Source organism: Petromyzon marinus, chromosome 2, assembly GCF_048934315.1.
Source record: "Petromyzon marinus isolate PM22_M1 ecotype Great Lakes invasive population chromosome 2, UKy_Petmar_22M1.pri1.0, whole genome shotgun sequence".
NCBI classification, from domain to species: Eukaryota; Metazoa; Chordata; class Hyperoartia; order Petromyzontiformes; family Petromyzontidae; genus Petromyzon; species Petromyzon marinus.
The window spans coordinates 25,350,014-25,376,540 of NC_133668.1; the positions used below are offsets into that span (position 1 = coordinate 25,350,014).

The 26,527-nt window shown below is 51.4% G+C and overlaps 1 long non-coding RNA gene across 1 annotated transcript; it reads right to left on the bottom strand.

Moving 5' to 3' along the window:
• Positions 1-14,898: 14,898 nt before the first annotated feature.
• LOC142929798 (uncharacterized) lies at positions 14,899-25,890 on the bottom strand. The gene is made up of 2 exons (XR_012945947.1): positions 25,549-25,890; positions 14,899-16,182 (listed from the first exon to the last, which is right to left on the bottom strand). It is a non-coding gene; the product is annotated as an uncharacterized LOC142929798 (long non-coding RNA).
• Positions 25,891-26,527: the final 637 nt, after the last annotated feature.

Genomic DNA, 26,527 nt, shown 5'->3' on the forward strand with positions numbered 1-26,527 from the left:
GCGGCTTTCCAGGAGAATTGGTCTGGGAGCCTTTGCGCGTCGCAAAAACAAGCGAGCGTGGAATAACACGAGGCAGCAAAGCCTCGGCCAATGTCTTCGCGCCGAGCACAAACTTGTGCTCGTGGTTGGTCAGTGGTGCTGGTGGTGGAGTAGGGGGTAGGAGTCGAGCGGCTGTGAGGAGCGAGATCCCTCAGGGATGGGGAGGGGGTGACGGCGGGGTTGGTGAAGGGGCTTGATGGGTCGCATCCATCTCTCACGTTGCCAGCAATAACAATAAAACTTCATTACGGCTTGCCTGTTCAGAAATATACCGGGGGGTTCGGGGGGGGGGGGGGGATGACCATTTGCATAAAATCTTTACGCGGTCTTACGCGCGTTGTTAGATTGTTGGCATAATGTACGGTCGCGTGACAGCCTAATTACCTGTTCCGCGTTATTTATTAATATCGCGCGCACGCGCACGCACGCGCGCAACGAGCACGCGCACAATGAACCCGAGCGCGCGTGCAACACAGACAAAGATCCCTCCGTACAGCCTCCCAACAGACTGTAGGGTCAAGTGCTCTTCGGCGAGTATCACCAACGAAGGTTGGAGAGGCACTACTGAGGGGGGGGGAGGGGCGGGTTGTCCAGCACCACGCCCAGCCGCCTTTGTCTCCCCCAGTGCTGACCTATTAAATACTCACGCAGCGTGTTTGGAATGAACGTCTATGCAGAGGGTCACACTGCGCGTTGTCGGCGTGCAAGTGAATAAATATCTCACGCGTCCCTCCCCCACATACTCCACATATCCGTCTCTCCGCATGATGTTACATAAATCTAACACGCGCAACAACATTTGTATTTCGGGGAAAGATCAGCAGCACGGCCTTCTCGGAGTACACACTTCCAGCAACACGCACGCGTTTCGACACCACAATGTCTCATCGGCACAGTTGTCAGCCTTGCTCCAATCATCGCTGGTGAACGATGCTGGAGCGGTGTTGTTTGCAGGCAACGGAATGACTTTATTATACCCGATGGAGTCCTCAACTTGGACGCAAATGAACTCTGTGAGTTGACGCAGTGCGGATGTAAGTGAACTTAACGTCACTGGGTATATGTTGTGCGTATTAGACCCGACGCTATGTGTGTGTGTCAGTGTGTGCACGCCACAGAGTGTGTGCGGGGAGCGGTAGTGGAGCGATCACGAACCTGGAGAGCCGATTTCGATTCCCGCTCACGGCCAACACCGGTGACGATTATCTGAACAGGTCCTGGGCCTCCTCTAGGTCGACCCAACCTCAAATGAGTACCTGGTGCGGTGTGTAAACATCGCCACTGGGGAGACAAAGGCGGTCGGGCGTGGTGCTGGCCACCCACCCCCTCGTGCGCCGTGGCGCCATTCATAGGTGCTGCTCGCTAACAGCACTTGCCCCTACAGTCTGTTAAGGCTATGCGGGGGATCTTTGTCTTCGTTTGTATGTTAGTATGTGTGTGTGTATGTATGTACGTGTAATGTATGTATGTGTGTGTTAATGTATGTGTGTTAATGTGTGTATGTGTGTTAGTGTGTGTGTTAACGTGTGTGTGTGTTGGGGAGCGGTAGTGTAGCGGTTAGCGCGCTGCGCTACGAACCTGGCGACCCGGGTTCGATTCCTGTTCACGGCCAACACCGGTGACTATTAACCTGAACCGGTCCTGGACCTCCCCTAGGTCGGCTCAGCCTCAAATGAGTACCTGGTGCGATGTGTAAACATCGCCACTAGGGAGACGAAGGCGGCCGGGCGTGGCGTTAGCCACCCACCCCCTCGTGTGCCGTGCCGGCCTTCATAGGTGCTCGCTAACAGCACTTGCCCCTACAGTCTGTCCAGGCTATACGGGGGGGTCTTTGATGTGTGTGTGTTCATGTGTGCATCACGTGCTGGTCCACGGACGTCAGAGGGAAGGCGCGATTGGTTGGCTTCTATCCGAGGGAGGATTTTTAGTTTAAGTGGTACTCGACTTAACGTGGGATAATGGTTACAAGCGTGCTACGGCTACTTGACCTGCAATCCAGAGGTTTCCCGGTTCGATTCCATCTCCCGACACCGAAGAGACAATGTTTTACAAATCCCTCCCCCTCTCGCCCCTCCCACCCCCGCCCCGTTTCCACCTGAACTAAACAATTCAGTTTTTTGTATTTTACCAGGTAAGACCCACTGAGCTATGTAGCTATTTTTCAGAAGCGACCTGGCCACAAATGATAGCCCAGCGAAGTGGCTTTTCATCGTCGCGTGCAAATCCACGCGACCACGGCAAGAGAGACACCGCAAACTTTAAATAGTCATCGTTCAGGGTCTGGTTCGAACCCCGCCACCTCCTCCTCCTCCTGCATACCAGGCGAGGTGGTTAACAGCTCGCCACAAGTGACGCCCCTGTCCACCCGGCAGCGGAACGGGGTGCACCACGGTTCGTCACGTACGGTGAGTGGAAGAGTAGACCAAATATCACTCGCTCCACTTGAGGGTCTCTTCCGCCAGCAGTGGCGTGGTAAAGGAATTGCAGGGCTGCGCCTACAACTTTGTTTAACTCAGGCGACCAAACGCATGTATACATGCAGTGCATATAATACTTAGACCACATATGGTACACATATGTTACGCATATAAATCAATGCTGCTGACATTATGCATTCCCGGAAGTCCGTGGGGCTGAGAGGTTGTTAAAGAATATTTGTTTTTTAACGTGCAGAGGCATATTAATTAATCTTCTTTGGTTCTTTCGGTAAAGTCACGTAGAATGAGAATAAAATAATAAATTGATAAAATAAAATGACACAATTCCGAAAGAACCAAAGAAGATGAATCATTGCAGTCACGAAAGCTTTAAATCCATATTAATTATGTCGAATAATTATGCGATTCTACTTTGTTTATATATGTTGGTTTGGACGCATTTAGGGTGATTTGGTGAATTGATATTCGCCGAGGCTATAGTTGTGTTTAAAAATAAAATAAAAAAACGGCTTAGAGTTAAATGCATATTTCCGAAGACAAAGACCCCCCTCATAGCCTTAAGAGACTTTTGGTGAAAGCTCTGGACACACGAAGGGGTTTGGGTGGCCAGCACTTCGCCTGGCCCCCTTTGTCTCCCTGGTGCTGCTGTTCGCACACCGCACTCGGTACTCGTCCAAGGCTGGTTGCGACCAAGGTCCCGGCCGGTGAAAAACAATGCATGTATTCGCTGATGTTAAGTGGGTCGTGAGCTGGACTATAACTCGGGTCACCCGGGTTCGTAGCGCGGTGCGCTAACCACTGCGCCTCCGGGCCTCGCACGCTCAACACAAACGCCCACAGTAAGGCGACAGAGTTTCAAAGTCGTGCATTACAATTTTGTTGACCAAAATGTCGTTGGAGATGGTTGCCTTTGCTGCGTTGGCAGTGGTGCACTAACACCAACAACAACAACAAAACTCAACACTTTCGTCACTAACTCTGCGAGTGCCCTTAAAATAAAAAACATAATAAACGACGCGTCGGGCAATAATCCTTCTTGATGTGCTCTAATGTACGTGCCATATAATTGCCCTGTTTGATGGCTTCAGTGGATACGAGTAGGGGGATTGTATTACGTTTATCGACATAAAGTAGCGAGGAGCACGCATTTGGAACGTAAACACACGCGTGGCTTGAAGAAAAGTAAGACATTAATTAAACAATTAAGCAAAAATCGACTGAAATTTTGTTTTGCGTGCCATGTCTAACAGAGCTTAATAGGGACATCGGATGGCAGATGGGTAAAACAAATTTACGAAGGGAACGGAGGGAGTGGAGTGATGAGAGAGGCTGATGGGGTGGGGGGTGGAGGAGTGGGGCGAGGTGACGCGACACCACTTCGGGAGCTTCATCCCACGGGTTTCAACAACCCAGCCCCTAGCCCCCCCCAAACAAAAAAAACTCCTTCCTTTTGAACCTCCTTCCCGCACGTTTCATCACATTTTAAATGTGATTTTACTATTTTTATTGTGTTTTTTTTAGCTTTAATTATTTCAAATTTAATATTTATTATTATATATATTTTTAAAATTTTATTACAAATTTTTTGTTTGCAATCTACGTGACTTTTCCCGAAAGAACCAAGAAATCTGAATTCCTGCAGTCACGAAAGTTGAAAGTCAAAAATTAAATCCAAAGACAAAGGTTCTCCCACCCGTATAGCCTTCAAGAGACCTGCGAGGTCAAGTGCCGTGCGAGCGAGCGGTAGCATGGTGAACACCACGCTCGGCCGCCTTTGTCTCCCCAGTGGCGACGTTTACACACCGCACCAGCTACTCATTTGAGGCTGAGTCGACCTAGGGGAGGTTCATATAATCGTCACCGCTGTTGACTGGAACTCGCGTCCGCCAGGTTCCCAGCGCAGTAACCACTACTCTACCGCTCCCCACGTAACCCAGGCAGCAACGCTGTTAATAGCTCCGCTCTTCATGATGACCACTGTCATGATACGTATGCCATGTTATTTGGGTCTTTCGGTAAAAGTCACGTGGATAGAAAATAAAAAATATAATGCAATAAAAAAAATTACATTAGAAATGATAAAAGCAAAAAAATCCAACGGCGTTTCGATCGCAACGCAAGCGGCCTTCAGCTTTGAGGCAGTGCAAACCATGTTTTACATATAAGATTGCTGCAAACGCGCCTTGAAATAAGGCGCGTTATGAATCTAGATAAGCTTTGAAGGGACACGCAACGTCTTTAGCAGGACCCTCCTGAATGCGACGTGCATGTCCTGGGCAAACAATGAACGGTGATGATAATAATGATAATAATGGGTGGCTGATGCACGCGAAACTCCAGGGTTGAGATTTGAGTGAGTTGTGTAATCGCAACGATGCTCTGAAAGGAACAGAAAGACGCATTCGTACCGCACACATGTACGGCGGAGTAGTGCTTAGCTTATTATCTTATGAACCAACACACATTTTTTTTTTAATACAAATTTCCAAATTAGGGTCTCCGAAAAAACGTACCGACCTGTTTATTATGTGGTTTGTGTCTCTCGTAAAAATGAGGGGAGGGGGAAACCCCCATCAAAAACGTGTGTCGATGTTGTGTGTCTCTCTCTGTGTGTCTGTCTGTGTGTGTCTCTCTCTGCTTGTGTGTCTGTCTGTGTGTCTATGTTGTGTGTCTCTCTCTGTGTCTCTGTGTTGTCTCTCTCTCTGTTTGTGTGTCTGTCTGTGTGCCGATGTTGTGTGTCTCTCTCTGTGTGTCTGTCTGTATGTGTCTCTCTCTGCTTGTTTGTCTGTCTGTGTGTCTCTGTTATGTGTCTCTCTCTGTGTCTGTTTTGTCTCTCTCTGCTTGTGTGTCTGTCTGTGTGTCTCTGTTGTGTGTCTCTCTGTGTGTGTAAGTATTGTCTCTCTCTGCTTGTGTGTCTGTCTGTGTGTCTATGTTGTGTGTCTCTCTCTCTGTGTGTCTGTGTTGTCTCTCTCTGCTTGTGTGTCTGTCTGTGTGTCTATGTTGTGTGTCTCTCTTTCTGTGTCTGTGTTGTCTCTCTCTGCTTGTGTGTCTGTCTGTGTGTCTATGTTGTGTGTCTCTCTCTGTGTGTCTCTGTCTTGTCTCTCTCTGTGTGTCTGTCTGTGTGTCTATGTTGTGTGTCTCTCTCTGTGTGTGTGTCTGTGTTGTCTCTCTCTGCTTGTGTGTCTGTGTGTCTCTCTTGTGTGTCTCTCTCTGTGTGTCTATGTTGTGTGTCTCTCTCTGTGTGTCTCTGTGTGTCTTTCTCTCTCTCTGCTTGTGTGTCTGTCTGTGTGTCTCTGTTGTGTGTCTCTCTTTCTGTGTGTCTATGTTGTGTTACTCTCTGCTTGTGTGTCTGTCTGTGTGCCTATGCTGTGTGTCTCTGTGTGTCTCTCTCTGCTTGTGTGCCTGTCTGTGTGTCTATTTTGTGTCTCTTTCTGTGTGTCTCTGTGTGTCTCTCTGTGTGTCTCTGTCTGAGTCTCTCTGTGTGTCTATGTTGTGTGTCACTCTCTGTGTGTCTCTGTGTTATCTCTCTCTGTTTGTCTGTCTGTGTGCCGATGTTGTGTGTCTCTTTCTGTGTGTCTCTGTATTGTCTCTCTCTGCTTGTATGTCTCTCTCTGTGTGTCTATGTTGTGTGTTTCTCTTGTGTGTGTCTCTGTGTTGTCTCTCTCTGCTTGTGTGTATGTCTGTGTGTCGATGTTGTGTGTCTCTCTGTGTGTGTCTCTGTGTGTGTCTCTCTCTGCTTGTGTCTGTCTGTGTGTCTATGTTGTGTGTCACTCTCTGTGTGTCTCTGTGTTGTCTCTCTCTCTGCTTGTGTGTCTGTCTGTGTGTCTATGTTGTGTGTGTCTCTCTGTGTGTCTATGTTGTGTGTCTCTCTCTGTTTGTCTCTGTGTTGTGTCTCTCTGCTTGTGTGTCTGTCTGTGTGTCTCTGTGTGTGTCTCTCTCTCTCTGCTTGTGTGTCTGTCTGTGTGTCGATGTTGTGTGTCTCTCTCTCTGTGTCTGTGTTGTCTCTCTCTTTATGTCTGTCTGTCTGTGTGTCTATGTTGTGTGTCTGTCTGTTTGTCTCTGTGTTGTCTCTCTCTGCTTGTGTGTCTGTGTCTCTGTGTGAGTCTCTCTCTGCTTGTGTGTCTATCTGTGTGTCTCCGTGTCTGTGTTTTGTCTCTCTCTCAAATTTAGTTCTTCCTGATGACGACTGCTTGTGTTGCAGTCGAAACGTCGTATTCTATGACTTAATTAATTTTATTTCTACGTGACTTGACCGAAATAACCAAAGAGTTGAAACTCTACGATTTTTTTTCCCGAGGAATTCGCCTCTTGCGGAGTGGGACGTTAGCGACATTGGAAAGCGTCCAAACCCTCTCGCAGTGCGTCACTTTAAATCACCACGATATAGTTGACAAAATACATGAAACAAATATAGAATTAACACAACATATATGTGCAGACAGTTACAACTCCTTCGCATATCCGTCTGTCAAACGTATATATTTTTTTAATGTATGTCCTCCATGTATTTCCATTTATAACACAAGCAAGCTCTGGACCCGCCCCCACTGGATATCTGTGAAAAAGAGCTTTATAGCTCATCGGATTCCTCCAGTCTAAATAAAGACCCTGATTCTGGACCGGATTCGACATTCAGAAAACTCATTAGCTTGATGCGTCTCATACATATATACATACGTGTTCCTTTCACTCTATAAAGACATGAAAGTATTTCTAGCGCAAGCCATCAAGCTACACGGCCTCCTCAGAGTGAGATAATAATTGGGTTCCTAGGATAGTATATACTGCACTGTACAGGGTGGCCCATACGTCTGGACACATAGGTGTGTCACATTAATTGTAACAAATCGCATATCATGGTGAAAAAGTAAATATCAACAATAATAGACAAACTATAAACTTAAAGAATAAAACAATGTTCGAATGTCACTGTTAAAATAAATAAATAAATATGCGCTGCGTGTCCTAACTTTTGGGCCACCCCATATACACTGTATTTACAGTCACACTGCGGCTTACTGTATGTATATGCCTACCCCATACAACAACACTAACAGCCGCCACTCGCCACTAAGTGGCGGCGACGTCACCACGGCTCCTGTGCCAGGCTAGGTGCACTCCGAGGCCACGTGAGGTGTCGAAGGATCGCTGCTGGTCGGAGGTCACGTGACAGACCCAGGTGCCAAAGGGTTGATTGACCGCGATGACTGGCAGATGAGCCAACCAACTGTGTCCACTCGAAACACAAACACAAAGATCTCCCATGTAGCCTTAACAGACTGTTGGGGCAAGTGCTGTTCGCGAGTAGCACCTGTGAAGGCACGGCACACGGCGCACGAGTGGGTGGGTGGCCAGCACCACACCCGGCCGCCTTTGTCTCCCTCGTGGCGACATTTACACACTGCACCGGGTACTCATTTGAGGCTGAGTCGACCTAGAGGAAGCCCAGGTCCGGTTCAGCTAATCCGTCACCGGTGTTGGCCTGTGAGCGGGAATCGACCTCGGGTGGCCGGGTTCGTAGCTCAGCGCGCTAACCACTCCGCCACCGCTCCCCACACTCAATACCCACACACAGGCATGCCTGCTGTGTGTGTGTGTGTGACATCGTCAGTAACTGCTGTGCTGAGACGTTTGTTTTTAATTCTTCTTCTTCCGTCAGCTATAAACGAAGTCTAATATTGTCATTAGAACGTTATCGTACCCCGTGATTCCGCATTCGTGTAACGTATTGACTATACGCGCGTGTAAATGGGTGACGTGGGTTGAAGTGATGTACTTTACACCATTCGTATCAAAACAAAATTTTGACTTGTATTCGCGGATGTTGGTGTGTGTGTGTGTGATCTGTGTGTGCGTGTGCAGTATGCGGTAGTGTAGCGCTATGCTGCGCTACGAACCCGGCGACCCGAGTTCGATTCCCGCTCACGGCCACTAAACACCAAGTGACGATTTCCTGAACCGGTCCTGGATGCTCCCCTAGGTCGACTCAGCCTCTATTGAGTACTTGGTGCAGTGTGTAAACATCAGCACTGTAGGTAGCACTGTACTGCGCTGTGAACCTGAAAATAACCCAAGTTCGATTCACTACTACGGCCAACATAAATTACGTTCACCAACCCTCGCACTGACCCACCAGCAAAAGGTGAAGTATGGTCAAACAACCATCATGACCCAAAGGTGCTGGAGACAGGCACGTGGATTGACATTTTGGCCGGGCTGCGGTGGCTGATGTCGACGCAGATGGTGGCAACAACTACAATTTCACATTCAGGTGTTCGAGTCGGGAACATCGGCGTTCGTGTCGCCGTGACGTCTCCTTCGTATGTGCGGATCGGGCATTGTCGTCGATATCAGTTGCACTGTCGCACACCGCTGGAGAGGTTTTTTTTAAAAAACTTTTCCATTCGTGCATCAGGTACCCGCATCTGCTGCCGTCGTTGGGACCGCGAGCTTTCGTGGAATATCAAACCCAGGAATCTTCTGCGTTGGGTCTGGCGCAAGATGTTGCCTTGTTCGTTTGTGAGTTATTTTGAACTCCATTCAGCTCTCCACCAAGCTTCATCGGCCAGGCAGCGGCGGTGGCCGCCTGGAACCCACCAGTGCAGTCGAAGCAGCAGCAGCAGCAGCGATGGGGTTGGTGGCTCACCGCACACCGATATTTGTCAACCCCCCCGTCCTTTAATGTAATGACGTCGCTATACGCCACCACCACCACCACACGGTGACCTTTCCCCACGTTGCAAACGGTTGCTAATTAATTCGGGAACAAAGGCCAGCGGAGTAGCCACAATACGAGCTGCACGCGCGCGCCCGACTAGGCTAATTGGAGAGGCACGCGCCGCACACTATCCACCCTTGTTGTTGTTGTTGTTTATTTCCTCTGCTGCAACAGCTGCTGCTGCTGTTGCTATTGCTGCTGTTGACGCGTCCCCTACGCATGCAGGACGCTACCACTGTTGCTTGATGCCGCTGCTGTTGTTGCTGCTATCGATGCTGTTGGCCGTGTTGCTGCTCTTCCCGTTCACACACGAGGTGGCTGCATCTTGCTGTTACTGCCTTCGCCTCGCTGTTGCAGAGCGCTGACTCTCTTACAGCTACAGCTGCTCCCATTACTGCTGCTGTATGCCACCTTTACTCCTACCGCTACAACTGCTGCTGCTGTAGCTGCTGCTACTACTGCTGTAGCTGCTGCTGCTGCTGTAGCTGCTGCTGTAGCTGCTGCTGCTGTAGCTGCTGCTGTAGCTGCTGCTGTAGCTGCTGCTGCTGTAGCTGCTGCTGCTGCTGTAGCTGCTGCTGCTGTAGCTGCTGCTGCTGTAGCTGCTGCTGCTGTAGCTGCTGCTGTAGCTGCTGCTGTAGCTGCTGCTGCTGTAGCTGCTGCTGCTGTAGCTGCTGCTGCTGTAGCTGCTGCTGCTGTAGCTGCTGCTGCTGTAGCTGCTGCTGTAGCTGCTGCTGTAGCTGCTGCTGTAGCTGCTGCTGCTGCTGTAGCTGCTGCTGCTGTAGCTGCTGCTATAGCTGCTGCTGTAGCTGCTGCTGTAGCTGCTGTTGTTGCTGCTGCTGCTTTTGTTAACTGCGATTTAATATATATGTGTGTGTTTTTTTTCTTAGGCTGATGCTATTGACTCCGTTACTAATAAGGCACATTGCTATTGCTGCTGCTCTTATTTTTGCGAGTGCCACTCGCTGTTGCGGGGTCCCGGGGATCGAGGCGGTGTCGGGGTCGACCCCTCGCAAATCCTAGGGGGGGGGGGACTGCTGGGGGTCGCGCATGCGCGGACGGGTCCCTATCACCCCCCCCCGTCTACCCCCCCCCCCAAACCTCTCTCTCCCTTCTTATCCTCCCTCTCCTCCCTCTCCTCCCTCCCGCTCCTCCCTTGCCCTCGACGGACTGGACGGAATATAAATGACGCGATTTCCAGAGTTCAGAGAGAGTTCAGCGATCAGCTTTAGGCGCATTTAGATTCATGCAACGTGTGCGAACGCCGCGGGTACATTAATCACTGATCATTCTCACACTGCGTATTTGATAGCTTTTTTTCTCTCTCGATTTTTTTTTACCGTGGCAAGTCGCCAGCCGCCGCCAGCCGCCGCCGCCGCCTGATCTGGCTGGGATTTTTTTTTTGGTAAGCTGGGAGGGAGTGGGGAGAGGGAGGGTGTGGGACCAAAAAGAAGATGCATGTTGACGAAAAGAAACGCGGCTCGCATAGAATAAGGCGGTGTGGTGGTGGTGGTGGTGATGGTGGTGGTGTAGGGCGCTTTGCTTTAGTAGGAGCGATCGATAGGCACAATACATCCCGCAGTGAGTGGATTTCAATGCGCGTCTGTGTGTACGCGTGTGTCTGTGTGTGTGTACGCGTGTTGTCTGTGTGTGTGTACGCGTGTGTCTGTGTGTGTGTACGCGTCTGTGTGTCTGTGTGTATGTGTACGCGTGTGTCTGTGTGTGTGTGTGTGTACGCGTCTGTGTGTCTGTGTGCGTGAACGCTTGTCTGTGTGTGCGTGTACGCGTGTGTCTGTGTGTGTGTGTGTACGCGTGTGTCTGTGTGTATGTGTACGCGTGTGTCTGTGCGTGTACGCGTCTGTGTGTGCGTGTACGCGTCTGTGTGTGTGTGTGTGCGTGTACGCGAGTGTCTGTGTGTGCGTGTACGCGGTTGTCTGTGTGTGTGTGTGTACGCGTGTGTCTGTGTGTGTGTGTACGCGTGTGTCTGTGTGTGTGTACGCGTGTGTCTGTGTGTGCGTGTACGCGTGTGTCTGTGTGTGTGTGTGTGTACGCGCGTGTCTGTGTGTGTGTACGCGCGTGTCTGTGTGTGCGTGTACGCGGTTGTCTGTGTGTGTGTGTGTACGCGTGTGTCTGTGTGTGTGTACGCGTGTGTCTGTGTGTGTGTGTACGCGTGTGTCTGTGTGTGTGTACGCGTGTGTCTGTGTGTATGTGTACGCGTGTGTCTGTGTGTGTGTCTGTGTGTGTGTGTACGCGTGTGTCTGTGTGTACGCGTGTGTCTGTGTGTGTGTACGCGTGTGTCTGTGTGTGTGTGTCTGTGTGTGTGTGTACGCGTGTGTCTGTGTGTACGCGTGTGTCTGTGTGTGTGTGTACGCGTGTGTCTGTGTGTCTGTGTGTGTGTCTGTGTGTGTGTGTACGCGTGTGTCTGTGTGTACGCGTGTGTCTGTGTGTGTGTGTACGCGTGTGTCTGTGTGTGTGTGTACGCGTGTGTCTGTGTGTGTGTGTACGCGTGTGTTTGTGTGTGTGTGTACGCGTGTGTCTGTGTGTGTGTGTACGCGTGTGTCTGTGTGTGTGTACGCGTGTGTCTGTGTGTGTGTGTGTACGCGTGTGTCTGTGTGTGTACGCGTGTGTCTGTGTGTTTGCCGTTGGGGGGGGGGGGTGTAGTGGTTAGCGCGCTGCGCTACGAACCCGGCGATCCGAGTTCGATTCCCGCTCGCGGACAACAACAACCGGTGACGTTTAATTGAACCCGTCCTGGGCCTCCCCTATGTCGACTCAGCCTCAAATGAGTTACCTAGCGCGGTGTGTGTAAACATCGCAACTAGGGAGACAAAGGCGGCCGCGCGTGGTGCTGGCCACCCACCCCCTCGTGTGCCGTGCCGGCCTTCGTAGGTGCTCGCCAACAGCACTTGCCCCAACAGTCCGTTAAAGGCTACACGGGGCATCTTTATATTTGTGTGTGCGTGGAACCCACCGCGGCGTCTTGTTTAACACTTACACGTCGAGTACGTGCGTACACGCGAACAATGGGAAAGACCCCTGAACATACTTTGGGTGCAAGTGCTGTTAGTGAGCGCCAATGAAGGCCGGCACGGCGCACGAGGGGGTGGGTGGCATGCACACACAACCACACGTACCACTCTGCCGCTTGTGAAATATTTTGCGTGTACAACGTGTGGGTAGTATATATATTATTACATTGTCACGAACCCACGCACGCACGTATACGCACATCGTGACATTATTTTTTAAAATTTAAAACGAGACCAAAACAACGTTACTTCGTTGGGGGATTCAGAGATTTCGTGTGTAAGTTCTGGCCTTCGTGGAATAGTTGCGAGCGAAAGAAGTTCCGGTCGTACGTCTCGTTACGTGTACGTACAAAGACAAGACCACACAGCATCGCCTTGAACGGACTGTTGGGGCAAACGCTGTTCGCGAGTAGCACCGATCAAGGCCAGAACTGCGCACGACGAGGTGGTGGTGTCATCACCAGGCCCGCGACGCTTCTGTCTCCCCCCAGTGCTGATGTTTCATACACCGCACATGGAACTTATTTTTTTAAGGCTGAGCCGACGTAGGTGAGGATGCCCATGAACGCGAGCAAACGTCCGCCACTCGTATTGGTCGCGAGCTGTAAATGAACTCGGTTTCACACTGTCGGATTGACACGCGCACGGTTCGGTTCAAATAGTGAATTCGTGTTGTGTTTAGTTTGTCGTTGTCCTTCCCCGGCACCTCCGATTAGCAAGCTTGGCTACGCACGGTGCGAAAGAAGTTCACCCATACGTAACATTTTGTATTTCGAAATTTGTGGGGCGGGTTTTTTTTTGTACACATATACATACAATGTATATCTTCTAAATGTAATCGGCGCACACTCGCGTTGCTTCGTATCCCACATCTGAAGGGTAGCATGCCCGGTGGAGTTGTGCTGCGTCTGCTTGGCCCTCGACAATCGAGGTGCCGCTCAAAGTGCCGGGCCTAAGTCGCGAATCGCGCGCCCTTTGTCTAAGCGCACGAGAGAGTGTCGCGTCTTCACAAGCGCGATGACTAACACACACACAGATCTCTCTCTATATATATTTATTCATTTACACAGTATATAGCATTTGATGATGCTTCGCGGGAATCATCACAATCGCTCGCGGTGATAAATCACATTAGTGACGACGACGATGATCATTTATAAAAAAAAAATGAAGACCGCAAAGATGCGCGTCGGGAAACGTGATCGTTTCTCACTTATTCTAATTGTCCGCCTAAGTGAAATGCGTTCACTGCTTGAGATATACGATATTTTATACGTATTATTATTACATTATCGATCATGTGCATGGATACCAACGGCCTTAGAAGGGAGGGTGGCTGGATTTGTTTGCTGTGGTAATCGTGAATGGAGGTGCCTTGCGAATGTTTCGATACTGTTCGCATCACGAGGGGAAAGGCTCACCCTCTGCAGAGACGCCTCTGTGTGTAAGGCCTCAACTCAGCCTCAACATTAGTACGCGGTGCGGTGTGTGTTAAACATCGCCACTCGGGAGACAAAGGCGGCCGGGCGTGTGGTGCCGTGCCGGCCTTCGTAGGTGCTCGCTCACAGCACTTGCACCCCGCCCCTAAGAGTCTATTAAGGCTATACAGGGGGACCCGGTCTCTCTGTGCGCCGTTGTGGGGAGCGGTCGTGTAGCGGTTAGCGCGCTGCGATACGAAATCCGGGGAGCCGAATTCGATTCCCGCTCACGAGCAAGGCTCGTGACGATTACGTGCACCGGTTCCAGGGACTCCCCTAGGTCGACGCAGCCTCAAATAAGTACCTGCTACGGTGTGTAAAATATCCCAACCGTAGAGAGACAAAGGCGGTCGGGCCTGGGGCTGGCCACCCACTCCGCTCGTGTGCAGTTCCGGCCTTCATAGGTGCTCGCTAACAAGCACTTGCTCCAAAAGTCTAGGTTGACTATAGGGGGGTTATTCGTTTTTACTTTCTGTGTCCTTCTTAGCAATTGTTCTCGCAAGCATACAAACATACATAAAGACATACATGCAAACACAAAGATCCCCCGTATAGCCTTAACAGACTGTAGGGGCAAGTGCTGTTAGCGAGCACCTATGAAGGCCGGAACGGTACACGAGGGGGTGGGTGGCCAGCACCACGCCCGACCGCCTTTGTCTCCCCAGTGGCGATGTTAACACACCGCACCAGGTACTCATTTGAGGCTGAGTAGACCTAGGGGAGGCCCAGGACCGGTTCAGATAATCGCTACACTACCGCTCCCCACACACACACACGCGCATGCACGCACACAAAGACAAAGGTCCTCCGTGTAGCTTGCTATACTGTCGGGGTAAGTGTGGTTCGCGTGTGTTCGCTCAATCAAGGCCGAGTCGCCCTAGGGGGAGGTCCTAGGGATGGCCCAGGGTGGGTGGCCAGCGCCACGCCCGGCCGCCTTTGTCTCCCTTAGTGGCGATGTTTACACACCGCGCTCCAGGTACCGATTTGAGGCTGAGTCGACCTAGGCGATGCTCAGGACCGGTTGCAGATGTTCACCACTGATGTAATCCGTGAGCGGGAATCGAACGTGGTTTCGCCAGGGTTTCCAACGCGTTGCGTCAACCACTTGCGCCACCGCTCCCCCCCCACCCCCCACAAAAAGGCAAATAAATACAACTGCGACTTTGCTCCGCCAAGAAAATAATCATGAAAAGCAATCCTTTACAAATAATTAGATGGAATGTTTATTCAACAGTAAACTTGGGTACTGGCCGTACAACAACAGCGCCATCAACAACAACAGGGATGAGGTGTGTTGTAAGGAAGCGACTCGCGCACAACATAAGCATATGTATTGGTGAAGTATGGTCAAATACCCCCTCCACACCCCCAACGACGGACACGGCGTGGGGGGGAGGGGGGGGGGAGAGGCCTTCATTCATCCAGCAGTTGAGTGAGAAGGCGTGCGGTCTTCGTGACATTTACAAAGAGGCTCCTGCCACTGATGAGTTGACACAATACATTTTAGAAATAATTTTGCTCTGAAATTCGCGCGGTTGCACAACAGCGCTCATAATGTAAAATCGGCCGATACATTTCACTCCTCGGAGGCAAGGGATTGGTGGATCACACCCAGAATATTTATACATTTTCTCTGGCAGGCTGCGCGGTGGCCAGGGGATGGCGTTACAGAAACTGGATTATGGAATCCGTGTGTGTGGATCTTCGAGCGTGAACTCCCTCTGCGTGTTTGGGTTGTCTCGCGGTCAGGGACACTCAAATGTTGAACAACTCAGTCAAACGTTATCTCGGATACGCAATGAGCATCGGTCGATGTTTGATATTATTATTGTTATTAATCATACTGTAATATAGCATATATAATACACAGCGAGCATTAATGGGCACACGCCCATCTCTCAGAATAAAGTGTGACGTTTTACGCTTTAGATCTGCTATACATATATATTGATCTGCTATACATATATATATGATATCATACTGTAAGTAAATACAACAGAGACATGTGTGTCTACTCAAACGAGAATTGGACTGCGCTCATTTCTCGTTTATATTCGGTGGCGCTGAAAATTCCACATTTCTTTGGACGGGGGTCCATTACAGACTCTAAGCCTATATACATATATATATCTATGACAAACATCGGAGATTCGCACGTATACCTTTCACAGGCTGTTGGGGGCAATGAGCTGTTCACGAGCAGCACTGGCGATAAGCGAAGGTTGGGCGTTGTGGCCGGTAACCCCTCCGATCCGCCCGCGTACCACGACGCACCACGCTAACTCGTTTCGAGGCTGAGTCGACCTAGTTGAGGCCCAGAACCGGTTCGCACAATCGTTCCCCGGTGCCGGTGCTTCGCGGGACCGTGAGCGGCGGCAATCGAAGTCGGCTCGGCGTGATTTTCGCAGTGCGCTCACCGCTGCGCCACCGCTCCCCCGGACGCTTGCACGGCCTTAGCGGGACGTCGTCTTACGGCATCGGCCCTGTGAGCCGGTTGACCAAACGCATGCGTCTGCTGCTGTTCGAATCTCCCCCTGGGGGGGGGGGGGGTCACCGTTGCGACCAACCCCACCCCCCCCCCCCCAAAAAACAAAACAAACCCCATCACAGCACGGGAGCGGAGGGGGGGGGGGGCCCGTTGTAAAATCTACCTCCGATCAGTATCGGTTCGGGTCGGTTCGTTCGGGATTTTGTTTATTCTTCAATTCCTGTTGCCGTGCGAACCTTGAACCGCGGCTTTCCTGTGACGCTCTGGGATAAATGACGACCGGCCAGCGTGACCCTGCAAGGTTAGGGGCTTGCGAGTCCATTATTCTCGCCCCCCGCCCCCCTACGCCCTGCGCGCGTACACACGAGTTGTCGCCACCACCACCCCCCCCCCCCCGTTTGACCGAAGGAAGCGTCAGAAATAAGAGGCTGGCGTGGATGGGGTGAGGTTTGGGGGGTGGTGGTGGTGGTGGTGGGGGTTGGGGCCGCGCTACCGCTGCTGCTGCCGCTGCTGCGATACCCGGCGACCTGAGTTCGATACAGCATCACCACCATCAGCACCACCATCACCATCACCACCATCAGCACCACCATCAGCACCACCATCAGCACCACCATCAACACCACCATCATCACCATCATCACCATCAACACCGCCATCAACACCACCATCACCATCATCACCACCACCATCACCACCATCACCACCACCATCACCACCATCACCGCCATCAACACCACCATCACCATCATCACCACCACCATCACCACCATCACCACCACCATCACCACCATCACCACCATCATCATCACCACCATCACCATCAGCACCACCATCAACACCACCATCACCATCATCACCACCACCATCACCACCATCACCACCATCACCACCACCATCACCACCATCACCACCATCATCATCACCACCATCACCATCATCACCACCATCACCACCACCATCACCACCATCAGCACCACCATCAACACCACCATCACCATCATCACCATCAACACCGCCATCACAATCACCACCATCATCACCACCATCATCACCACCATCATCACCACCATCACCATCATCACCACCATCACCACCACCATCACCACCATCAGCACCACCATCAACACCACCATCACCATCATCACCATCAACACCGCCATCACAATCACCACCATCATCACCACCATCATCACCACCATCATCACCACCATCACCACCATCACCATCATCACCACCATTACCACCACCACCATCACCACCACCATCACCACCATCATCACCACCATCACCACCATCACCACCATCACCATCATCACCACCACCATTACCACCACCACCATCACCACCACCATCACCACCATCACCACCACCATCACCACCATCACCACCATCATCACCACCATCACCACCATCAACACCACCATCACCACCATCACCACCATCACCACCACCACCATCACCACCATCAACACCACCATCATCACCACCATCACCACCACCATCACCACCATCACCATCATCAACACCACCATCACCACCATCACCACCACCACCATTACCACCACCACCACCACCATCACCACCATCACCATCATCACCACCACCATCACCACAACCACCATGATGGTGGTGGTGATGGTGGTGGTGATGGTTCGGATGGATCTTTGCCTTTGTCTTTGTCTGTTGGCCCCGGGGTGATGGTGGTGGTGGTGGAGGAGGAGGAGGAGGAGAGGGGGAGGGAAGGGAGACTTTGTGCTCGGGGTCACGGGACTGGGAAGGTCGCGGCGCCTTGACACCGGGGGGACGCGATGCTCTCAATCAGCGCAGCAGCAGCAGGAGGAGGAGGAGAAGGGGGGGGGCTCTGTGCCCTCGGCGTGAACCTGCCGAGGTACCGCGAGCGGCGATGTGCGACCATCGTTGTTCAAGGCTACGCGAATGCCGCCGCCTCCTCCTCCTCCTCTTTCTCCTCCTCCTCCTTCTCCTCCTCTTTCTCCTCCTTCTCCTCTTTCTCCTCCTCCTTCTCCTCCTCTTTCTCCTCCTCCTTCTCCTCTTTCTCCTCTTTCTCCTCCTCCTCATTCTCCTCCTCTTTCTCCTCCTCCTTCTCCTTCTCCTCCTCTTTCTCCTCCTCCTCCTCTTTCTCCTCCTCCTTCTCCTCCTCCTCCTCTTTCTCCTCCCCCTCTTTCTCCTCCTCCCCCTCATTCTCCTCCTCCTCTTTCTCCTTCTCCTCTTTCTCCTCCTCCTCCTCCGCCGCCTCCTCCTCCTCGGCGCCCGCTTGGATCCCAGCGTGAACGTCGAGAGGGACGACGACGAGGAGGAGGAGGAGGAGAACGCGACGAGGGCTGAGTCCCCACTGAGGCCATTACCCCCGCAGCCCCCCCCCCGCTCGTGCAAGGAGATCGCGAGATAAGAAAGTGGGGGGCGGGGGGTGACGTGGCGATGAGACCGGAGTGTTGTTGTTGTTGTTGTGTGTTGTTATGTGTTGTTGATGTGTGTGTTGTTGTTATGTGTTGGTGTGTGTTGGTGTGTGTTGATGTGTGTGTTGTTGTTATGTGTTGGTGTGTGTTGTTGTGTGTGTTGTTGTATGTTGTTGTGTGTGTGTGGTGTGTGTTGGTGTGTGTGTGTTGTTTTTATGTGTTGTGTGTGTTGGTGTGTGTTGTTGTGTGTTGTTGTGTGTGTGTGGTGTGTGTGTTGGTGTGTGTTGTTGTGTGTTGTGTGTGTTGGTGTGCGTTGGTGTGTGTTGTTGTTGTGTGTGTTGTTGTGTGTTGGTGTGTGTGTTGTTGTGAAATATGTATCTAATAAGCTTGTGCCGGAGACCCCGGGGGGATAGGCGTCTATGACGTCTCCTGGCCAAACCCCAAATGGCGGAGCCAGGAGATTGAATCTGTACCCTCGGGGCTCCTCCAGAAACAACGAAAAGCCACTTCGTGTGGCCACATGGAATGTTCGAAAGCTCACTGCGGAGGAGAGGCTGCCACTCCTCTGTCGGGAGCTGGACCGGTACCGCCTGGATCTCTGTGGCATTCAGGAGGTCCGGTGGACCGGTTCTGGCTCCTGCCACCATGAGGGGTGGACAGTCCTCTACTCGGGGCAGCAGACTGCCAAACAACAGGGTGTGGCTCTTCTTTTGAACAAAATAATGAAGAGGGCGTGGGAGCGTGGCGGTGAGGTGTGGGAAGCTGTAAGCCCCAGGCTACTTTGGGCTCGCCTTCCCATCAACCGGAAGCGAGGAGTGGTGGTCGTGGTTACTTATGCCCCCACCGAAGACAAACATCCGTGGAGAGATGCAGGCAAAGCCGATGAGTCAGATGCCTTCTATGACCTCCTGTCACAGGTCCTGGCTAAAGTGGCCCCTCGGGATAGAGTCATCTTGTTGCGTGACTTCAATGCCCGAGTTGGTCATGATGCAGGCACCTGGTCTGGAGTGATTGGAGGGCATGGGCCAGATCAGCGCAATAACAACGGTAGGAGGCTGCTAGATTTGTGTGCAGCCCATGGGCTTGTAATTACCAACACGCTGTTCCGGCATCGGCACATCCACACAACATCATGGATGCATGCAGGGTCCAAGCAAGAACATCTGCTGGACAACATTGTGATGGACCAGCGGATGCGAGCCCATGTCCTTGACACCAGGACCTACCGTGGAACTGATCTGCCCTCTGACCATCGACTAGTCATCTGTAAGATGCGCCTGCCATTCTTCCACTCCGGTGGTGGGTGTACACCCAAGACCCCATTCCAACCTAAAGTGGCCTGGTCTCAGTTATTTGATGAAAGTTGCAAGCGAGAATTTCATCATCACTTGCGGCTGGGGTTGGCATCGTCCCCCACTCCTCCTAATGTCGAGGGTAAATGGGCGAGGTTTAGGACTGTGACTCATGCCACTGCAATGGCTGCTTTGGGTACGCGGTCCAGACTTCCCCAGAGACCCTGGCTGACAGAGGAGGTGTTCAGGATGGTTGAGAAAAAGCGACAGGCCCACTGTCATCGGCTACAGAATCCCACGTCAGAGAATGAGGAGGCTTACCGCAGCCTTCGTTCGGAGGTTTGGAGAGCCGTGAGGTGCTGCAAGGATGGGTGGTGGTCGCGGGTTGCTGAGGAAATGGAGTCTGGCTCAGTGGCCCGCGATCACAAATTTCTATTTAACTCCATCAAAAAGTAACCTGCAGCGCCACACCTATTACCATCATTAGGGGAAAAAACGGTGATCCAATCTCCGACCCCCGGGAACAGGTTTGCAGATTTGCTGAGCATTTCTGTGAGGTCCTGGGGGAGGGGAAATCCCTCAGCCAGGAAAACATTGTGGCACAAAGTGGGGATGACCATGCTGAGGCTGCAGTGCCTCAAATATTGGAAGAAGTCACCCCCTGTGAGTGGCTGGCTGAGGTGCCATCTGTTGAGGAAGTACTGAAGGCGATCCGGAGACTGAGACCAGGAAAGGCACCGGGTAGAGATGATCTCCCAAGCGAAATGCTGAGGGAGGGTGGGGTTTGTGCACAGCCTGCCCTATATGACATCATAACAACAGTCTGGACCACTGGATGGGTTCCGCAGGATTGGAAGGATGCCCTGGTGGTTCCCCTCTTTAAGAAGGGGGACCGCACAGACTGTAACAACTACAGGGGCATCTCAATCCTCAGTGTGCCGGGAAAGGTCCTGGCAAGGATTTTTCAGCATCGCCTTGCCAGGCAAGCTGAGGAGAGGCTTGCGGAGCCCCAATGCGGTTACAGGAAAGGGCGGTCCTGCACAGATGCCATATTTCTGTCCGTCTGCTACAGCAGAGGTGTAGGGAATTCCAACAAGACCTACATCTCTGCTTTATTGACCTGGTCAAGGCCTATGATACCACCAGTAGGCCTGGGCTCTGGGTTGTTCTTCGTGCTTTTGGAGTACCTGACCCTCTGCTCACGACCTTCATGATGGTGAGTGGGCCCGGGTAAAACTACGTGGCCGGGAGTCCGAGCCATTCCCTGTACACCTTGGGGTGCGACAGGGATGTCCTCTGGCACCCACATTATTTAACATCTATTTCGACCACGTAGTTCGTGAACCATTCAATAGCTGTACCGGGGGAATCTCCATATGGTACAGATATAATGGGAGGCTGATCGATGCCCGGGTGCGGTCAAGGGATGGCTCCCTATTGCTCAACCACGTTATGTATGCTGATGATTTGGTAATAGCTGCTCATTCAGAGGAGGAGTTGGAGACGCTGCTGCTGAGACTGGAGCGTGCCACTAAGAGATGGGGCCTTACCATCAGCCCCACCAAAACTAAGCACCTGTCTGGGTATTTTGTACCATCGGACACTCCACCTCCACAACTCCCAATCGGTGATGGGGCAGTTGTGGAGAGAGTGGAGAGTTTTCCATACCTGGGAAGTGTGCTTATGACCGGCTCCAGTTTAACAGCAGAGGTCTCACTCCGAATCAGTCGAGCGGCCATATCTTTTTATCGGTTGCTTAACGCTGTGTGGAAGCTACCTCGTCTGTCGCTCCGCACAGGTCTTCTCGGCCACGGTCATTCCCTTCCTTCTCTACGCTTGCGAAACGTGGACCCCCCTATTGGAACATCTTCGCTGGTTAGAAAAATTTAGGCTGGCCTGCCTACGATCCATCCTGGGTTTAACAAGACTGGATTGTGTGAGGAGCTCACAAATCCTTGAAAGATCTGGGCAAGGTCCCATCGGTGAGCTCCTCCGGCGGGCAAGGCTGCGATGGCTTGGTCATGTAGCCCGCATGCCCAGCCACCGCATGCCGAAACAGCTTTTGTTCGGCCGGATCAAGGGGGCTAAACGGGCACGGCACGGGCTAGAGAAGAGATGGAGTGATGTGGTACAGGAGGACGTGGAGCTGAGTGGACTTGCCGATGACTGGTACTAGCGGTGCAAAGATCGGCCTCTGTGGAGGAGGCTCGTGAAGGACGCTACTGAGCAGTTGGAGGCAGTCGCCCTCCAACAACAACGGAGGACGGAGGAGCGACGCTCACAACAACGAGCGGAGCGCCGGGTGGCTAAAGCACAGCAGGTTGGCACAGTAGGGGGCACAGGTGGTGCATCAGCCAGTCATTTCAGTCTGTCGACCCGTGGCACCTGGATCTGCCCCGTGACCTCCTGCCAGCGGGTGTTCGACACTTCACGTGGCCTCAAGGTGCACATAGCCTGGCACAAGCGTCGTGGTGACGTCACCGTTGTTGTTGTGTGTCTGTGTGTGGCGGTCAGTGCCCGGCGCTATGAACTCGGTGACCCAAGTTCGAGTCCCGCTCACAGCCACTACCGGTGACGATTACCTGAACCCGTGCTGGGCCTCCCCTAGGTCTACTCAGCCTCAAATTAATACCTGGTGCGGTGTTTAAAAACTTTCGCCACTAGGGAGACAAAGGCGGTCGGGCGTGGTGCTGGCCACCCTCCCCCTCGTTTACCATTCCGGCCTTCATAGGTGCTCCCTAACAGCACTTGCCCCAACACTCTGTTCAGGCTATACGGGAGATCTTTGTCTGTGTGTGGGTGGGTGGGACGCGATTGTGTAGTGCTCAGCGCGCTGAGCCACGGACTTGACCCCCCACTCCCCACCCCCGAGTTCGAGTCCCGCTCAAAGCCACCACCAGTGACGATTATCTGAACCGGTCCTGGGTCTCCCCAAGGTCGGATCGGCCCGCTAGGAGTAGCTGGTGCGGTGTGTAACAAAGGCGGTCGGGCGTGGTGCTGCCCAGGCTATACGGGGGATATTTGCCTTTTGTCAGTGTGTCTGGTCTGTGTTTGTGCGCGGTGCGTGCGTGTCAACGTCTGGGGGTGTGGGTGTTCACCTTCAAGTATTTGCAAACGATATGGGTTCGGCCTTCATAGGTGCTAGTCGCTAACAGCACTTGCCCCAACAGTCTGTTCAGGCTATAGGGTGGGTGGGGGGATTTTGCATGCTATATGTGTGTGTACATGTGGTATGTGTGTGTGTGTACATGTGGTATATGTGTGTGTGTACATGTGGTATATGTGTGTGTGTACATGTGGTGTGTGTGTGTGTACATGTGGTATATGTGTGTGTACATGTGGTATATGTGTGTACATGTGGTATATGTGTGTGTACATGTGGTATGTGTGTGTGTACATGTGGTATATGTGTGTGTGTACATGTGGTGTGTGTGTGTACATGTGGTATATGTGTGTGTACATGTGGTATATGTGTGTGTGTGTACATGTGGTATATGTGTGTGTGTACATGTGGTATGTGTGTGTGTACATGTGGTATATGTGTGTGTACATGTGGTATGTGTGTGTGTACATGTGGTATATGTGTGTGTACATGTGGTATATGTGTGTGTACATGTGGTATATGTGTGTGTACATGTGGTATATGTGTGTGTGTACATGTGGTATATGTGTGTGTGTACATGTGGTATATGTGTGTGTGTACATGTGGTATGTGTGTGTGTACATGTGGTATATGTGTGTGTACATGTGGTATATGTGTGTGTACATGTGGTATATGTGTGTGTACATGTGGTATATGTGTGTGTACATGTGGTATGTGTGTGTGTACATGTGGTATATGTGTGTGTACATGTGGTATATGTGTGTGTACATGTGGTATATGTGTGTGTGTACATGTGGTATATGTGTGTGTGTACATGTGGTATATGTGTGTGTGTACATGTGGTGTGTGTGTGTACATGTGGTATATGTGTGTGTACATGTGGTATGTGTGTGTGTACATGTGGTATATGTGTGTGTGTGTGTACATATGGTGTGTGTGTGTACATGTGGTATATGTGTGTGTACATGTGGTATATGTGTGTGTGTACATGTGGTATATGTGTGTGTACATGTGGTATATGTGTGTGTACATGTGGTATATGTGTGTGTACATGTGGTATATGTGTGTGTACATGTGGTATATGTGTGTGTACATGTGGTATATGTGTGTGTACATGTGGTATATGTGTGTGTACATGTGGTATGTGTGTGTGTACATGTGGTATATGTGTGTGTGTACATGTGGTATATGTGTGTGTGTACATGTGGTGTGTGTGTGTGTACATGTGGTATATGTGTGTGTACATGTGGTATGTGTGTGTGTACATGTGGTATATGTGTGTGTGTGTACATGTGGTGTGTGTGTGTACATGTGGTATATGTGTGTGTACATGTGGTATATGTGTGTGTGTACATGTGGTATATGAGTGTGTACATGTGGTATATGTGTGTGTACATGTGGTATATGTGTGTGTACATGTGGTATATGTGTGTGTACATGTGGTATATGTGTGTGTACATGTGGTATATGTGTGTGTACATGTGGTATATGTGTGTGTACATGTGGTATGTGTGTGTGTACATGTGGTATATGTGTGTGTGTACATGTGGTATATGTGTGTGTGTACATGTGGTGTGTGTGTGTGTACATGTGGTATATGTGTGTGTACATGTGGTATGTGTGTGTGTACATGTGGTATATGTGTGTGTGTGTACATGTGGTATGTGTGTGTGTACATGTGGTATATGTGTGTGTGTGTACATGTGGTGTGTGTGTGTACATGTGGTATATGTGTGTGTACATGTGGTATATGTGTGTGTGTACATGTGGTATATGTGTGTGTACATGTGGTATATGTGTGTGTACATGTGGTATATGTGTGTGTACATGTGGTATATGTGTGTGTACATGTGGTATATGTGTGTGTACATGTGGTATATGTGTGTGTGTACATGTGGTATATGTGTGTGTACATGTGGTATATGTGTGTGTACATGTGGTATATGTGTGTGTACATGTGGTATATGTGTGTGTGTACATGTGGTATATGTGTGTGTGTACATGTGGTATATGTGTGTGTACATGTGGTATATGTGTGTGTGGGAGCGGTAGGGCAGCGGTTAGCGCGCTGCACGATGAACTCGATCCCCAGAGTTTTGGATTCCCGCTCACGGTCAAAAACCAATGACGATTATTTGAAACCGGTCCTGGGCCTCCCCGTGATTGCCTCTTATAATTACCTGGCAGGGTGTGTAAAATCATCGCCACTGGGGAGACAAAGGCGGTCGGGCGCGGTGCTGACCACCCATCCGCTCGTGTGCCGTGCCGGCCTTCATAGGTGCTCGCTAACAGCACTTGCCTCTACAGTTTGTTCAGGCTATACGGGGGATCTTTGTTTTCTCTTTGTATGTGTGTGTATATACGTGTATGTACATGTGTGTGTATACGTGTATTTACATGTGTGTATACGTGTATGTACATGTTTGTACATGTGTGTATGTGTGTATATACGTGTTTGTACATGTGTGTATGTGTGTATATACGTGTATGTACATGTGTGTATGTGTGTATATATACGTGTATGTGTGTATGTGCGTGTGAGTACGTACCGACTCTGTAGAGCAGCTAAGACTAAACGAGACGCTCGAGGTCTCGATCTCCGCCTCCGCACGGGGGCTGCGATCTCCGATTGGAAAACAAAAAAAAACGTAAAAAAAACCCCGCATCTATTTTTAAGTATATATATTAACAATCAAACGTGTATTTACTCAGTTCCGCAATTGCTTGGGATTACGCTCGCGATGATGATGATGATGCTGCTGCTGCTGCCCATGATGCCCATGCTGATGATGATGCTGCTGATGGTCATCATTATCATCTCTCCATGAAAACTTTACGGATCTCCCCACCGCCCTCTCGGCACTCCCTTCGCCGGGTCTCTTCTCTCTCGCCCCCCCCCCCTCCGCCGCCCGTCTCTCTCGCCCCCCCCCCCCAACCCCCTGCCCGTCTCTCGCTCTCTCTCTCCGGGAGAGAAGCGGAGCTGCAAAACGCGACCCTTAAACGAAATGGCGCCTACGCCACTGACCATTGACGCAGCATCATAACTCACGGCATTGTCAGCCGGGCAGGGAATGAAGAAGGGAAAAAAGACCGCCCCCCCCCCCCCGCCGCCGAGTGCACAAAGTTGGGCCCCCCACCCCGCCGCCCACACGCACCCCCACCACACCCACCCCAAACACCCCCCCTCTTAATTTTTTTTTCAAGACACCGCGCGCTGACGGATTTAGTCCTCGGCGTGAACTTGGCTTCAGTGGCGACCAAACAATGCCGGTGGCTGCGGTCTGCAGTCTGGCGGCACCCAGGCAGAGCGGAGTGCGGGGGGTCACACGAACGCACGCGCGCGCGCGCGCTCACGCACGGGCTTGTGCGTGTGTGTGTCTGTGTGTGTGTGTCTGTGTGTGTGTGTCTGTGTGTGTGTGTGTCTGTGTGTGTGTGTCTGTGTGTGTGTGTCTGTGTGTGTGTGTGTGTCTGTGTGTGTGTCTGTGTGTGTCTGTGTGTGTGTGCGTATGTGTGTCTGTGTGTCTGTGT